This window comes from Copadichromis virginalis, linkage group LG18 (assembly GCF_057382275.1).
Source record: "Copadichromis virginalis isolate Kocher_CV1m ecotype Utaka linkage group LG18, C_Virginalis_male_GT1.1, whole genome shotgun sequence".
NCBI classification, from domain to species: Eukaryota; Metazoa; Chordata; class Actinopteri; order Cichliformes; family Cichlidae; genus Copadichromis; species Copadichromis virginalis.
The window spans coordinates 33,951,018-33,964,076 of NC_140635.1; the positions used below are offsets into that span (position 1 = coordinate 33,951,018).

Genomic DNA, 13,059 nt, shown 5'->3' on the forward strand with positions numbered 1-13,059 from the left:
AAAACAATGACAATGTGTACAGCAAATTTTGATGTGATCTGTCCCTCTAACGCTAAACACAAACCTTGTTTTCAACAGAAGTTAAAGATGCGGTCATTTTCAAAGAATTTTAAACAATAAAGAGTCCTTGTGAAATCTGAGCTAACATACAACTAAACCATCAGAAAATTAAATTTGTGACTGCTTGTTATACGGCTGAATATATCAAATGCTTCAATGACAAAATGAAACAAGACAGAATTTATGAACTCAAGGATAATCATACAAATAACAATTACAGCTGTAACCATTAGTACACTCATCAAGTTCAAATGATGTCCATTTCAAAGTAATTGCTGGAAAGGACATTGTCGAACTCTGTGCGAAATTCAGGATAAGAACTGTAAGTGCATGGCACTTTAAGGGTAGCTCCACAGGTGTGAGCAACAGGCCTTCTGTTGAGCCCAGTTTCAGCATTAAAGCACACCAAAATTTTGTCAACACATATCACAGAAGATCCTGTGCAGAAGCGCAGGATTTTTTCAGCTTTGGTTTCATCAGCGTTTTTAACATAACGCTGAAGATGGTTAAACTTTGGCTCTTGGAGAATGGCCTTATGAGCCATTGTTTCAATGGCAGGCTGCATGTTGTTCTTAGGTGGTAGGAAGTGGGAACCCATCCTTGTAAAAGGTCAAGCAGGTCCTCTTCATCATTTTCATCCATTGTGCCTTGGAGAGCCTTCTCAACAGCTGATCTCTCAACAGGAGGGAGATAGTTGAGAAACGATGCAATCAGAATGTCTACATCAACTGAGTCCATTCTGTGGATGCAAGCTAAAATGAAAGCCCTTGACAGCCTCACTGGAAAGACACCGTGGTCTAGTAAGCCTTTCACCCATATCTGCCCAACTGCTTGCCATTCAGCCTCACTAAAGTCTGGCCTCAAGCCTTGGAACTCGTTCATTTTCACCTTCACACTGTTCCAAAAATTGCTCCCAAAATGCAGTGTAAACCTCCCTTGACACCCCAGCATCATCAACAGCATTTTCATTTACAAAGTTCATCTTTAAAGTCTCATTCAGAATGCGACTGTCCATAAATACAGCCAAAAGATCATCAACAACTTTTATCCTGCGAATTGATACATGTAGGGGGCTCTGTGGGTCTCCTGAATTTGATGGGGAAAGTTGGTTGCTTGAATCTAAAGGCAAACCTTGTGCGATGAAATTCAGTCCATGGTCCTGAGTAAAAGACAAAACATGCACATTCCATAAGAAATGCAAATGAATTGTACAGATTACACAATATCAATGTTCTGAAAAAGTTTGAAATTTATTTGTCTAATTTTAGTGGGCTGTATATTCCCAAACATGGTTGCACTGACAATTTATCTATAACATTAATATTGTGGCCTGATGGATGTCCTTGTATGCCTCACAGAAAATTATACAAGTGTTCTTTACATGTATGAGAAGACTCCTGTGCAAAATAGGTAGAGAACACAATAGTGACACCAAAACAATGTCTCACTGCTGTGTTATGTAAATAATTTTATTTCAAGACTAAATTTCCTGTTTAATCTTATCTTAATGTAAAACACTGGAATTTTCTCTGTCAACTGACAATATCCTTTTAATTCAAATGGACCCACAAACTGCCATATCCTCCGAAAATAGCATGAAATTTTGGCATCTCTACAGTATGTAAAGGTAGGTGTTTATGGTTGCCTGAATTGATCCATGTTACCTGTGCAATCTGGGGTGCTTCCTCCTGTATTGACTGCATATGGGGTGTGGGCAAGCCATTAGCTGAAGACAATGGTAGCAGGAAACCATCCATAGGTAATCCATTTGTGTCGGCATTCTGAGAAGGAAGTATGGCATTAATTGACAACAGACACCTTAACCCTTCAAGATTAGAAGACTCTTCTTCAATCTTCTACCTTGGCCTATTCCAAATCATGAATGTTCTTAAAAAGTCTGCAAAATATGTCAATAGGTCTTAAGAAATAGAACAAAAATACACCTCTTTATTTTCAGCCTACATGTCTCACTTACAAGAGTAAAAAAACATATTACAGTGGAATTCCACATGTTTTTATCATATCTTCATGTACTTCTTACTACTTAAAATGTTGTATTATTGCTGCAAAAAAATCAAGTTTTAAACAAACAAGAGATGAATTCTGATTAATAGAAATCGAGCAAGTGTTTCACAGTACTGTAGGTTATTTCTTTTAAGATCCAAAAGAATATTACAGAAAATAACACACATGCTTAAATTTTGTCCAAGCAGGAATGCATGATCAGCTTTTTTTAAATCAGAACTATGCAAGTTACTGAATTTGATTATTAATAAATTTCCATATTTTGTCACACTTAAACCATATCAACCACAACTGTCCATGGTCTTACCTGTCTGAGATCCTCACTGTTGACATAATTCAGGGTTATCACGACTGTGTCATCACCATCTGCTCTGACAAGATCCTCTTCAGGATTCCATACAACCGTATCCGCTTCGTCTATGTGTGGAAAACGAAATTCAAAATCTTCTGGAAGTTTGTCCCAGGACTCTAGTTTGAAGGATTTGTTAGGAACTATACTGGTCAGATCAATAATTTCAGAGCAGTGGTCAGGGAAATCATGATCACTTGAGTCAGTCTGCTGCCGCTTCCCACGACAGTGTTTTTAATGTCTGTTGGGGTTGAATGCATATGATGGGATTTTCCTGGACTTTGTGTTGTCACTGCCTCACAGAGTGATTTCAGTTTTTTTGGATTGTGTTCCATATGGAAATTGTGAATCTGTGAACCAGAAAACAAACACAAGACACAAACGAAAATAATTCAATTATTTTTTCAGCAGCCAGTCATTTTGTACATGTTAATGAATACAAAGCTGTAAGTCTTTCACAGATGTATTAAATGTACCTTACCATACAAGTCAACAACAAATTCCTGGAATAATTTCATCCTACAGAAGTGCAAATATTCGTAGATGTACATAAAGCACTTGAATAACTCTTTATTGCAGTTACACAGTCATACCTAGTACAATAGTACAACAAAATTAGAAAATGTCGCATGTTACCACCGAGCACTACTAAACACAACAAAATACAGTAACTTTAAAGTGATCATTATTTGTAATTAGAGATGGACCGATCCGATATTACGTATCGGTATCGGTCCGATACTGACCTAAATTACTGGATCGGATATCGGAGAAAAATAAAAAATGTAATCCGATCCATTAAATATCACGAAAGCACCTCACAAAACTTGCAACACGCCGTAACTCACCTCAGAACGTTAGCACGTCGGAGCAGTATGCATCACGTGATAGAGCGGCTGTGGCATGCGGGACCTGTGGTCTGGATAGCATTTGGAGCTTCGCTAGCAACCCGGCATTTCATCTCCGACAAAATTATCCCCGAGAGAAGTAAAGCAAGTGTGTAAGTCCATCTCTGAATGTTTGTAAAGCATTCCTGCGTTAAGCTTAAACGATATATGGAGCGACTGCCTCTTCTTGCTGCTACTTCAATCATGAAACTGATTAATGATCAGCTGATCGGCTTTTCTGTCGCGAGTCCGTGTCTCTCTTGTTTGTTTTTGGCCCACTTTGCACCAGAAAGAGGAAACCAGCGGATAAACAACAGCAGCACATTTAAGCTTGATAAGCTGTTGTTAGAATTTATTTAATATTACTTTCTACACCAGGATCTTTTTCTACGTAGCTGACGGCTGGTAACTGTGCAGGGGCGGATCTAGCAAAGTTTAGCCAGGGGGGCCGATAGGGCATTAACAGGGAAAAGGGGGCACAAAGACATACCTTTCTTTCTTATTCTCATTTAAAATGTCTAGCTTTTAATAAATAATTATCTGACACCCAAAGTTTTAATTTGATGTAAAATGAATAGAAGTCAATTACTGTATATAGTGACTATTAAGTCTAATATAAATACCCTAGTAAGCTATAGTACTTTTTCCTTTGGAAAGGTACCATCTGTGCAGTCTGCTATTTTGTTGAAGAAAGATGTTGAATCTATTTAATATTTCTTGAAAAATAATTGATTTCTGTGCATTTTTTTTCACACTGCATCAAATTAAGGTTGATTACGTCGATTAAGCATCATGAGGGGGAGTGTGAGGGGTGGTTCCCTATTTTTTATTTATTTATTTTTGTTGTTGCTGGGAGTTGGAACCCTATTAGTTAGGTTGCTTAATATTTACGCTAAGTACTCTTTAAAATACCAGAATAGGGAGGATGGTGTAGGTTTAAGTTTATTAGATTGATCAGTATTGCTGAACTATTAAATTTTTTTTTTGCATACAGGTATAACAGAATAGCTTTAGTGTAGTTGTTGTTTTAAACTTGAGTATGAACTTATACAAAATGCAGCAAGATATTTAAAAAACAGTTTTGTCGATTAAAAAACACTACATCGGATTCATATCGGTATCGGCAGATATCCAAATTTATGATATCGGTATCGGTATCGGACATAAAAAAGTGGTATCGTGCCATCTCTATTTGTAATAATAACTTTCTTATTTTAACAAACCTGTTTGCCAGTGTCACTGTCAGATGAATCCCCATGTTCAAGTAGATCTGGGACAAAATCATCTGTCTCACTGTCAAATCCAAGTAATGTCACCGGTGAATCTTCTTCAGTTATGCTGACAGAAAAATCCTCTTCAGATGAGGACTGAACTGTCAACGGTGTTTCATCTTTCGTGCAAATGTAAAATCTCAGGAGCTTCAATTTGGTTTGTTCATAAAGTTTGCCAACAGGGTCATCTAAAGCAATCGGATTTCTTTTAAAATCACAGACATCAATGACAAAGTCTTCAACTCTCCCTTTTGGTGAGTACCCATCTGGAAAAAACAGGTCCTTTCCCATTTCCAAAATCTTAGCTACAGTTGTAGTTTTTTCCACAGTTGCACGTCTTGTTCCTCCACCATTTCTGGTTCTCACTTGACGGTACTCATTACTGCTTAAATGAAGCCATCCGATTTCTATTTTTCTGCAGGTCTTCTCTCCTGCAGTATTTAAATGTCTTGCCATCCCTTCACTTTGCTTGTGGAACACACCTGATGAACCACACAGCACTCCTTTGGTTTTTGATCTTACTTTCCGTGCCGCAATTTTATCTCTTAGGTTCTGCAGAAGAGTCTCTTTATCTGTGCTGTACTTAGTTTGTTGACAGAAGGACTGGACAGCTACTCTGTCACCATATGTCCTTATGTATTTTGCCATTTGTCCATCAGTCATGACGGACAGCACTGCCTTATCCACCTGCAGACATAAAACATTAGAGAAATGCTATTAATATACTTTTATTCTAGGAAGCCACACTAGCACACATGGAATACTAACTGTATTAGAATAGAGTTCTTAATCACTGTTCATGATCATTATCAAAAGTTACTCTGTCAACTTCTATCTTATTACTTTACTGTTGTTGTGTTAGTATTGGTATCGGACATAAAAAAGTGGTATCGTACCATCTCTAATATAAATATCTACTACTATTACTATACTGATACCGATATCATAAATTTGGATATCTGTCGATACCGATATGAATCCGATATAGTGTTTTTTAATCGACAAAACTGTTTTTTTAAATATCTTGCTGCATTTGCTGCACTATATACAGTCAATTACTGTATATAGTGACTTAATAGTCACTATATACAGTAATTGACTTCTATTTATTTTACATCAAATTAAAACTTTGGGTGTCAGATAATTATTTATTAAAAGCTAGACATTTTAAATGAGAATAAGAAAGAAAAGTATGTCTTTGCGCCCCCTTTTCCCTGTTAATGCCCTATCGGCCCCCCTGGCTAAACTTTGCTAGATCCGCCCCTGCACAGTTACCAGCGTCAGCTACGTAGAAAAAGATCCTGGTGTAGAAATTAATATTAAATAAATTCTAACAACAGCTTATCAAGCTTAAATGTGCTGCGTTGTTTATCCACTGGTTTCCTCTTTCTGGTGCAAAGTGGGCCAAAAACAAACAAGAGAGACAGACTCGCGACAGAAAAGCCGATCAGCTGATCATTAATCAGTTTCATGATTGAAGTAGCAGCAAGAAGAGGCAGTCGCTCCATATATCGTTTGTTAAGCTTAACGCAGGAATGCTTTACAAACATTCAGAGATGGACTTACACACTTGCTTTACTTCTCTCGGGGATAATTTTGTCGGAGATGAAATGCCGGGTTGCTAGCGAAGCTCCAAATGCTATCCAGACCACAGGTCCCGCATGCCACAGCCGCTCTATCACGTGATGCATACTGCTCCGACGTGCTAACGTTCTGAGGTGAGTTACAGCGTGTTGCAAGTTTTGTGAGGTGCTTTCGTGATATTTAATGGATCGGATTACATTTTTTATTTTTCTCCGATATCCGATCCAGTAATTTAGGTCAGTATCGGACCGATACCGATACGTAATATCGGATCGGTCCATCTCTAATTTATATACTACGTTACTAAAAAATATTTTGCTAGTAAGGTATAAGTAAGGTAAGTTCCACCACCAAGTATTTTGTGCCATGGTGTCCATGTTACCATGGTAATGGCACAGCCAGATAACAACATCCAAATTCATGGGCTGCAACCTCTTTTTTTTTTTTTTACTTTATTTATCACATTGTCCAAATTCATGGGCTGCATCCTCCTGAGGACCCTTTTGTAGACCGATTATGTCACAGCGATGCGCCGAAGGCTATCCAAATTCGTAGACTCCTTTTTTTTTTTATTTGCACAGAAATGTACAACAATTATGGCAATCTCTACAAAGATTCTATTTTAAATTCGTAAACTCCTCCGAATGCAGCGGACAAATGCGTCCTCCTTTTCACCGATTTTTTTTTTTTTAATTATTGAACTTTATTAAGAAACAGTATACAGAACATGTATACAACCAGAACAAAATTAACATATGCCAGGGGGTGTAATACAAAGAATTACAAACATTCACTTTTCACCGAATTTGAAGGATGGGTTGGGTGTGTGTTTTGTGGCCCACCATATCCCAGAATTCAAAGTGCGGCCCAGCCAAACTCCAGTTTCCGGTAATGGCAGCCGCTAATAAGTTTTTTAAATTGACCGTTATTAATCTTTCTGGGTCACAAAATAAACTTTTAACATATTTCAGGGGAGAACGTGGGTGTATAAACTTGAAATATCTGCTCGGTTTATCAAGATATCGCATATTTGCAAAAGTGCTTCGACGTTTTCCTTGAGGTCTGTTACCCACCAGCTCAATAGGTAGCCGAGAGCTCAAGGGTCACTAAAGCCGCGGAGAACGGCACAACTCCCGGCACATTATTTTCAGATCACCACGGACTTTTGCTACTCAGGCTAAACGTAATATATAAAACACTTAGACATCCTAAAAATGTTAATGTTTGGCTTTTTTCAGTGTTTCATTTGTTCGTGAGTAAAACGGTTTGGCTGAGATTAAAGTTATTACATTAAATTCCATCCATCCATCCATCTTCATCCGCTTTATCCGAGGCCGGGTCGCGGGGGCAGCAGCCTAAGCAAAGAGGCCCAGACCTCCCTCTCCCCAGCCACCTCCTCCAGCTTATCCAGGGGAACTCCAAGGCGTTCCCAGGCCAGCCGAGAGATATAATCTCTCCAGCGTGTCCTGGGCCTGCCCCGGGGCCTCCTCCCGGTGGGACATGCCTGGAACACCTCACCCAGGAGGCGCCCAGGGGGCATCCTTGTCAGATGCCCGAACCACCTCAACTGGCTCCTTTCGATGTGGACCAGCAGCGGCTCTACTCTAGTGATGGTAAATTTGATTCTTTTTACTGAATCGAGTGTTAATGAGTCACTCACCAAAGTGAATCGGGTGTTTTGAGTCATTTGATTCACTGAGTCAGTTGATCAGAGAGTGCAAAAATTTTACATTTTCACTCAAACTTAATTTGTTTCCCTTTTCATGTAAATCCCACTGCTAAGATGAATGATTAAAAAAAACCCCAAAACAACTATTTTATAGAGAAAAAAAAGAGCAAAGACATTTCTAAAATTAAGCAATTTCCTATCCAAATTGCTTAATAAACATTTATTTTGTTTATTTTTATTTTATTAGTATTTTCCTTAAGTGTGTCAAATATATATTTTCTCATCTAAATGTCCACTGCGCTATGAGCCAGGGGGCGGTAATGCGCCTTAACATTGGTTGCCAACCAAGAAGAAGAAGAAGCTGTGAGCCAGGAGGGAGGGGGTGAGTGAGTGATTCGCGCGCTCGCTCGCTCTATGATTCAGCACAGGAGGGAGGGGGTTAGTGAGTGAGTGAGTGACTCGTTCGCTTGCTCTATGATTCAGCACAGGAGGGAGGGGGTGAGCGAGTCCTGAGTGATTCGTTTGCTCTTTGATTCAGCACAGGAGGGAGGGGGTTAGTGAGTCCTGAGTGATTCGTTTGCTCTTTGATTCAGCACAGGAGGGAGGGGGTGAGCGATTCCTGAGTGATTCGCTTATGCTTACGATTCAGCACAGGAAGGGACGGGGTGAGTAGCTCAAATGTGTTGTTAGCATGTTAGCAGCGCGATGCTACTGTGAACCGTGGAGCTATTTTGTTGATGTGAGCTTCTACTCAGGGTTTTTTGTTCCAGTTCAGAGCAGAATGCTTTTGTTACGAAACTGGCTGTTGTTTTTCCCCCCACAATTTTAATTATAAGCTAGATATATTTCTACTAATGGAATTAGTTTGCTAACAGCAACAGGGATGAGTCAGTGAGTCAGTTGGGCTTGTGAATCATGATTCATGAGTCAGTAAAGTGATTCTCGAGTATTGAACAATTCGTTCACAAATCGAACATCACTACTCTACTCTGAGCCCCTCCCGGATGGCCGAACTTCTCACCCTATCTCTAAGGGAGAGGCCAGCCACCCTTCGGAGGAAGCTCATTTCTGCCGCTTGTATCCATGAGCTCGTTCTTTCGGTCACTACCCACAGCTCGTGGCCATAGGTGAGGGTAGGGTCGTAGATCGACCGGTAAATTGAGAGCTTCGCTTTTACACTCAGCTCCCTCTTCACCACGATGGACCGGTGCAGCGTCTGCATTACTGCAGCTGCAGCCCCAATCCGTCTGTCGATCTCCGGCTCCCTTCTCCCATCACTCGCGAACAAGACCCCGAGATACTTGAACTCCTCCACTTGGGGCAGGAACTCATCCCCGACCCGGAGTGGGCACTCCACCCTTTTCCGGCTGAGAACCATGGCCTCAGATTTGGAGGTGCTGATCCTCATTCCCGCAGCTTCGCACTCGGCTGCGAACCGTTCCAGTGCGAGCTGGAGGCCCTCACCCGATGAGGCCAACAGAACCACATCATCCGCAAAAATCAGAGATGAGATTCTGAGGCCACCAAAGCGAAAGCCCTCCGCCACTTGGCTGCGCCTAGAAATCCTGTCCATAAAAATTATGAACAGAACCGGAGACAAAGGGCAGCCCTGGCGGAGCCCATCACCCACCGGGAACGAGTCCGACTTATTGCCGGCAATGCGAACCAAGCTCTTGCAACGGTTGTATAGGGATCGAATGGCCCGTAGCAATGGGCCAGACACCCCATACTCCCGCAACACCTCCCACAGGACACCCCGAGGGACACGGTCGAATGCCTTCTCCAAGTCCACAAAACACATGTAGACTGGTTGGGCAAACTCCCATGCACCCTCAAGTATCTTCGAGAGGATAAAGAGCTGGTCCAGTGTTCCGCGACCAGGACGAAAACCGCATTGTTCCTCCTGTATCCGAGGTTCGACTAGCGGACAAACTCTCCTTTCCAGCACCCTGGCATAGACTTTCCCAGGGAGGCTGAGGAGTGTGATCCCCTGTAGTTGGAACACACCCTCCGGTCCCCCTTCTTAAAGATGGGGACCTCCACCCTGGTCTGCCAGTCCACAGGTACTGCCCCTGATCTCCACGCAACATTGCAGAGGCGTGTCAACCAGGACAGCCCTACAACGTCCAGAGCCTTCAGGAACTCGGGGTGGACCTCATCAACACCAGGGGCTCTGCCACCAAGGAGTTGTTTAACTGCCTCAGTGACCTCGCCCCCGGAAATTGGCGGGTCATTCCCCTCATCCCCAGACTCTGCTTCCTCCTCGGAAGACGCGTCAGTGGGATTAAGGAGGTCCTCGAAGTATTCCTTCCACCGCCTGACAATTTTCTCAGTCGACGTCAGCAGCGCTCCGCCAGCACTATACACAGTGCAGGTAGAGCACCGCTTTCTCCTCCTGAGTTGCCTGACGGTTTGCCAGAATCTCTTCGAGGCAGTCCGAAAGTCTTTTTCCATGGCCTCTCCGAACTCCTCCCACACCCGAGTTTTTGCTTCAGCCACTGCCCGAGCCGCATTCCGCTTGGCCTGTCGATACCTGTCGGCTGCCTCACAGGCTAACCAAGCCCGATAGGACTCCTTCTTCAGCCTGGTGGCTCCCTTCACCTCTGGTGCCCACCATTTGGTTCGGGGATTACCACCACGGCAGGCACCAGCCATCTTGTGGCCGCAGGTCAATGCAGCAGCTTCGGCAATGGAGTCGCTGAACATGGTCCATTCGGACTCAATGTCCCCAGTCTCCCTCGGAATGCTGTTGAAGCTCTGCCGGAGGTTTGCGTTGAAGATCTCGCGGACTGGGGCCTCTGCTAGACATTCCCAGCACACCCTCACTACGCGTTTAGGTGCACCAGGTCTGTCCAGCGTCCTCCCCCGCCACCTGATCCAACTCACCGCCAGTTGGTGATCAGTTGACAGCTCAGCCCCTCTCTTTACCCGAGTGTCCAGAACATATGGTCGCAGGTCTGGTGATACGATTACAAAATCGATCATCGACCTACAGCCTAGAGCGTCCTGGTGCCACGTGCACTTATGGACACTCTTCGTTATGGCCAAACTGTGATTAGCACAGAAGTCCAATAACAAAGCACCGCTCGGGTTCAGATCAGGGAGGCCGTTCCTCCCAATCACGCCCCTCCAGGTCTCCCTGTCGTTACCCACGTGAGCATTGAAGTCTCCCAGCAGAACAACAGAGTCTCCAGGTGGAGCACCCTCCAGCACCCCCCCCCCCCCCCCCCCCCCCCCAGGGACTCTAAGAAGGCTGGGTACTCCGAACTGCCACTCGGCGCATAAGCACAGATGACAGTCAGGACCCGTTCCCCGACCCTAAGGTGCAGGGAACAAACCCTCTCATCCACCGGGAAAAACCCCAACGTACCGGCAGCAAGCCAAGGGGATATTAGAATACCCACCCCAGCCCGCTGCCTCTCACCAGGGTCAACTCCAGACTGAGACAGAGTCCAGCCCCTCTCCAGGAGACTGGTTCCAGAGCCCAAGCCATGCGTAGAGGTGAGCCCGACTATATCTAGCCGGTACCTCTCAACCTCACGCACTAACTCAGGCTCCTTCCCCACCAGAGAGGTGACATTCCATGTCCCTATTGCCAGTCTTGGCAGCCGGGGGTCAGTCCACCAGGGCCTCCGCTCCTGGCCGCCACCCAACACACAATGCACCCGACCCCTATGGCACCTCCTGCGGGTGGTGGGCCTGCGGGAGGATGGGCCCATGTCTCCTCTTCGGGCCGTGCCCGGCCGGGCCCCATGGACTAAGGCCCGGCCACCAGACGCTCGCCCTCGGGCACCCTCCCCGGGCCTGGCTCCAGGGCGGGGCCCCGGTAACCCTATCCCGGGTAGGGTAAACTGTTCCCTCGGTGTTCTTTTCATAAGGGTCTTCTGAATCGCTCTTTGTCTGGTCCCTCACCCAGGACCAATTTGCCATGGGAGACCCTACCAGGGGGCGAAAGCCCCCAGACAACATAGCCCCTGGGATCCCTGGGACACACAAACCCCTCCACCACGATAAGGTAGCGATTCAAGGAGGAGACATTAAATTCGATAAAATAAAACTTTATTAATCCCCTGGGTGGGTTCCTCCTTGGTTTTACACCACTTAATCAACGTCAAACAGAAAACTGATTAAACAGAAGTGTGAGATGGTCGAGAATTTACTCCAGTGTCGTCTTATATTTTAGATAGCAAGGAGCGGGCAGCCGAGTTTATTAAACTCCACCGAGATAGCGGTGACGCAAATCAGAAGGCTAGACCATCCAATTTCCCCAGCCGTTTACTTCCGGCCTACCCGACCTTCTGAGGACCCGGCCCACGTAGACCACGAAGCCCGAGTTCTCGGGAGGATGCAGTCCATGAATTTGGACACGATTTGAAATTTCAAAACATATGTGCACTTAATGAGTTATGTTTAATGAACCTGAACATATTTACAAGAATTAACATTAAAGGCCTGCATATACGACCTCGGTTTTTCAACAAGTTACTCGCCTTTTGAACCGCGGTGTTTAATGCTTTGTTGTTTATACGTACTTTGTCTTGTTGCATGTGCATGATGTCGTCGTGTGGGACCTCTCTTGACCGCAAGAAATGTTCTAAATCCTCCTCCATGTCCGCACCGTACGGAGCCCCATACCATAGCACCGCACCCTTCAACTGAAACGCTATCAAAAAAGGAGCGGGATCTTTTGCGAGATCTCGCAAAAGTTTTGCGGGATCTCGCAAAAGTCTGTCTTAATTTTTTTTTCTCCCATGTCCCCTGCGGGGCTCCGTAAGTTTGAGTACAAACAAGGGAAAATTAAAGCATTTATTTTTAAAATCAATATTTAACTCTTGCATTCTGTTTAGATCAAGTGTCCAGACATATGACAGAAGTAAAGACCCTAAATTAAATTTCTTTAAAGAGGACATGAAACACTAGACATATAAAGGCTAATTCACATCATGGAGCCGTACACTCAAAAACTGACAAAGATGTCTGTGAAGCTGAATTTAAGAAATAACTTGAGATTGTGTGTTGCACCATCTTCTGTCAGTAAGGAACATGACGTCATGTGGTTGGTTGCGGCTGATAGACTTACATTAGTTTATGTTAGCTAACTAGTGACAGAATTGATAACTTAGATGAAAATAATGACACTAAATCTAAATATCAGTTTACGGGGGTCACTTTTGTGCTGCCCCTGACTGCCACACTGAGGATATACTGTCCACT

General features: G+C 43.8%; 1 pseudogene; it reads right to left on the minus strand.

Moving 5' to 3' along the window:
* Positions 1-12,483, minus strand: LOC146688366 (uncharacterized; annotated as a pseudogene).
* Between the last annotated feature and the right edge of the window lie 576 nt (positions 12,484-13,059).